The sequence below is a fragment of the Alligator sinensis genome, unplaced genomic scaffold (genome assembly GCF_000455745.1).
Source record: "Alligator sinensis unplaced genomic scaffold, ASM45574v1 scaffold13_1, whole genome shotgun sequence".
NCBI lineage: Eukaryota > Metazoa > Chordata > Crocodylia > Alligatoridae > Alligator > Alligator sinensis.
The window spans coordinates 3178024-3183247 of record NW_005841909.1 but is presented as its reverse complement, the minus strand read 5'-3'; positions in this window follow the sequence as shown (position 1 = coordinate 3183247).

Genomic DNA, 5224 nt, shown 5'->3' with positions numbered 1-5224 from the left:
AGCCTCCCCCCCCGCCCCCCCCGGTGGCCGCCCCCCGCTTCCCGCCGCTACGCTCCCACCACCGACACCACCTGTGGGAACTCCCCGCTTGCCACTGCCACGCTCCCACCACTGACACCACCTGTGGGAACTCCCCGCTTGCCACTGCCACGCTCCCACCACTGACACCACCTGTGGGAACTCCCCGCTTGCCACTGCCACGCTCCCACCACTGACACCACCTGTGGGAACTCCCCGCTTGCCACTGCCACGCTCCCACCACTGACACCACCTGTGGGAACTCCCCGCTTGCCACTGCCACGCTCCCACCACTGACACCACCTGTGGGAACTCCCCGCTTGCCACTGCCACGCTCCCACCACTGACACCACCTGTGGGAACTCCCCGCTTGCCACTGCCACGCTCCCACCACTGACACCACCTGTGGGAACTCCCCGCTTGCCACTGCCACGCTCCCACCACTGACACCACCTGTGGGAACTCCCCGCTTGCCACTGCCACGCTCCCACCACTGACACCACCTGTGGGAACTCCCCGCTTGCCACTGCCACGCTCCCACCACTGACACCACCTGTGGGAACTCCCCGCTTGCCACTGCCACGCTCCCACCACTGACACCACCTGTGGGAACTCCCCGCTTGCCACCGCCACGCTCCCACCACCGACACCACCTGTGGGAGCTTACCGTGCTCCCCCAGCCTCCAGGGGCACAAGGTGTTCATGCTTGTACAGCATAAGAGTGGAAGAGCTTCTGCTGACTGGCTCAGACCGTGGGCCCATCTTCCCCAGTCTCCTACGTCCACAGCCCGGATGTGTTAAAAGTCCTGTGTCTCACAGGGGCAGCGAGGGGAGGCTGAAAGGGAGAGTGACCTGCGTCTTTCCCCACTGTTCCTCTCTCACTTGCAGCCTCCAGCATTTCAAATCTAGGAAGCTCTGATTCAGCGGCTGTGCCCCTCACTCGCAATAGTGACAGATGCCCCTTTCTTCCAAGCATGTGTCCAATCCCAACCCTGCCACACTTTTAGCTTCTCTAAGACTCATTCCTTGGAGTCTTAGACCAGCAGAGACTCCCTATGCCTGACAGAGGGTGATGGCGCCTGAAAGCTTGCTAAGAGCTTTTCCCCAGCTACTCAGTTGTTCTAATAAAAGATATCACGTCTACCCAAAGAACCTTGCCTGTCTGTGTCCTTAGACCAACACGGCTACAAGCAAAAATCCAAAGCCTTTTTGAATCTGGCTAAACTGGCAGTTTCCGCCATTCTAGTGGCCATGAGTTCCCCCCCTTCCACCCTGCTATGTGTCATGAATCAGAGCAGCCGCCGGCAGCCGCCTGACTCACACTGGAGTGTTTAGATTTAGAGCTCGGCAGGCGGGTAGTGATGGACAGACACGTGTGGGTTACAGGAGTTTGTTGACTTACGTCGCGTAGATAGGGGCGGACGACGCAGGCGAGCCTTTGTTCCGTTACAGCTTCGGTTATAGAGTTGAGTATACGCATATAACTTTGGTTACAGAGTCGAGTATATGCATATAACTTCGGTTACAGAATTGAGTACACGCACGCAGTCAGGTTACAACGGGATAATGACGGACGTGGCGCCGGAACGAACGGTCGGGCTTGCAAGACTTTCTACGTCAATATTTTACGCCGACGGGGTGATTGATTAGGAATTGATCAATTTCCCAATTCTCTGGTGACAAGCACAGGTGTTTCCTGTGAGATCCCCAGAGCTCTCCGCCTTGGGCGGAAACCGTTAAACTATTTATAGGCAGAGGTGTTTTACAGGAATATCCAATGGTGAACCGTTATATGGAATCTTTAATTTTTGGCAGGTGGCAGCTCTTTGTCTCCTCAAGTTACAAGGTAGTGGGTTAGGTTTCTCTACCTGTTACGTGTGTGCTACGTGTGAGGAGCTTACGTTTATCTTTGACCAATTATATATAGTTTCCCCTAGCATTTCATTTCAGCTGACCAATTATCTACAGTACTCTGGCCACGTTTTGTTTCAAGGAATTTTTGGCAGGGATGTCTTTTAACCCTTAATCGTCAAAATGAGGATGATTTGAATGGTATCTCTTGCTCAGTGGCATGGGCACAATTTAATTGGGTTGTGACACTATGCAGTCAAATTAAAGCCGGATAGAAACCAGCTATAGAGTTGTCACACATTTTCAGGTACTCACTTAATAGCTGGATAGTCATTTTGATCATGTGATCATTATTTTGCACTTGTGGCCAGCCTGAATTTATTGCGACTCACCTGTAAATTGCGTACTATATGTAACGTGTAGCAGGGGTCTCAGGCTGCACAGCAAAGGAGGGCTTGAGTACGAGCCTAAGTAGGTTGATTCCTTCTGCAGCCTGTGGAGAGGAGGGGGATCTAATCCAGTGGTTCTCAACTTCATTAGATTCCAGGCCCCCCTTTGGAAAATGTCAGCTCTGAGTTTTCTGTTTTTTTTTTAATACAGAACAATAATAGAGCAGGTTTTCAGCTGCAGAGAGCTCAAAGCCCACAGCAGGTCAGAATGTTTTTAACACTGGATTTCTATTTGAAACCTCAGGGTTTATCATTGAACCGTGTTTGCACACTTAGCAGTACTGTGGCACCCTGGTTGAGAACCACTGCTCTAGTCACAGGAACTAGTCACTGTTTTGTCATGAACCCAGAACTAGGGGCGAAAATGAAAATAAAAATCCCAGAGCTGGGTGTGCACTGGGCTGTCTGACTAGCCACCTGAGACGCATCATTTTCTGTACAGCAGATGCAGCTTCACAACACAGCCTGGCTAAATGGGACACACTTGCCAGCGCTTCATTTCCTGTCCCAAAGAGATAGGTATCCCTTTTGTGCGCTGTTAAACTGCTGCTGTGTTGCACACCAGAAGTGGCTGCCTTTCAGTGGTAAGTGAAATCATCCCTAGCTATATAATAATAAGCACATGCATTTAGTGTACTGGGTGTTAGCCATCCCGCTCACATAGCTGTCATTAGGCAGATGTTACATCTAATATAGTTGGCACTTCTAGCTAAATGTGTGCTGACCTTGGTGATCAAAGGTTCAGTCTCGGGCGATGATTAATGCTAGAAGCAACTTTTGCCCTGAAGGATCCCCAAATATCTTACAAAACCACAGGAGTGAAACAACCACATGACAAATGGCACAAATAGGGGAGGAGGGAGATTTTGGTCAAGTGCCACAGAACAAACGTCTCTTTTTCACAAGAGCTGTTAGCTATTGCCAGGACCCTGATCTTTAATTGTCTCACGGAAGAGGCTAATCTGCAATAGGTTGCCTGGTTATATCTACCTCAGAGCAGCAAAGACATCGGGTTCCATCATACAACACCGGGCATGAGCATCTGGAGGACCGTTTGGTAAAGGGGGCGAGGGCTTTACCAGCCACCAGCTGCGCTACACTAACTGCTCAGCTGCATGCTCTTACCGCATGGAAAGTGGAAGTAAACCACTATAACATATTTCTTTTTTCACTGGGGGCCAAGCTACCACGGTTTAGGTTCTACTTACCATGAGGCAGGTATCAGAGTAACAAACCTGATAAAGCTCCTTCCCCTTTGACTGTGGTAAACTGATTGTGTGTCCCTATCCTTAGTTCCCAGTTCTGTAAGACTACCTGTGCAACTAATGCTGCTGTTCCCTACTCTCTAGCTCAGGAGTAGAGGCCATTTAGAAGTGTCTGAAGTGCTACATAAAGAACACGATGCTCTGCTGAGACAAGCTGAGTCTGCCTTTGCTTATCAATGTCATACAAAAAAGTATTAAAAATAAGGCGCCTACCAGAAGAGAACGGGATGCCATGGCTCTAGAACAGTCATTGCACAAATGGATGTTGAGGGCTTTGCCACAGCACACCTTTAAGATGCTGGGGAATGGAAAACAGAGGCCCTTCCCAAGGATAAATGTCAAGGGATTACGGAGAGGAAGAGTCATGGGACATGTGTGGGCTGCTTCACAAGTCCAAATAACTTTACTTTAAATCCAAACATTTTGAATACGAGTAATAGTATTTCCCATCATGATGTATGAATTTGTACTGAATGTATTGAATACGCTGATATATGGCTTTGCATTGCCCAGAATTACGTATACATGTATAATACATACTTATTTTCTGATGTAGAGAGAGACATGCACAATATTCACATTGCTGGAGCTGGAGGCTTTTCTGGCCGTAGAACCCCAGCTCTACCTCCAATGATGCAGCTCCTGTGAGTGACGGCTGCAGGTCAGCCCTTCATGTTCTTAATTGTCCTCAGGATACAGGTGATAACTGGTAAATGGTGAAGTAAAAGCTAGTTATCTGTGAATGTGTCTTTTCTTCCTTTCAGTTTCCTTTCCTACTTAGCCATGCAGTCTCTTTCATGCTTCTTGCCTGCTGTCTTTTCTTCTTACCGCATAAAAAACTCAATGTCTCCCCAGCTCTGAAAGAACTTCATTGAGAAAGGAACTATCTAAATTTCATAATACCTTGTAAGCCTAGAGATAAATACCAGATCATTCCTTTAATAAGCAACCTGCAAAAGAGAAAAAAATGGTGCTATTTTCAGCTTTCATGATACATAAAAAAAGCTTACAAGACTACTTTCTTTTTTTTCCCTGTTCCCTATTCTCCATTAGAAACTCGGCTTCCCTGTTTTTCTCTGAATGACCCTACAGGCAGCTGTAGGTTTGTACAATTAAAATTGAGAGAAGGGCTTTTTCCAGACTGCTTAAAATTCTGTCCTATTTCAGTTCATGCCTCTTCTCTCATGCCTGAATAAACAGTGGGAGAGAATATGAGTTTGTAAAAGAATTCAAAATACAGGGGTATTTACTCCTTCCATTAAAGCCTGGGAGAGCTCACAGAAATGAAAGATGGTATTCCTGAAATGGCTAGTGTGAAAATACCAAGGAAGGAGGGAAACATTAGAAGATCCCATAAGTGTACTGCCTGCATATTTAAAAAGAATCAGACAGACAAAGAAAAAAGCCCCTCCTTTTGGAAATATTTTAGGTTACCTTACCGGAAGAATTCTTTAGCCAAGTGTCACAACCCAAAGTTGTGGTTTTTTTATTTGAGTGTGCTTCGGCATCGCTAAATCATGTTCCCGCCAAATTGCAGCTCTTTTGCACGGCGGAGTGTTCTGCTGCAACAGAGAACCCGCGTGCAGGAGCTTTTCCCGCCAGTTCTGTAGCTTTCTTTGCATAGTGCATTTCTTTTGCATT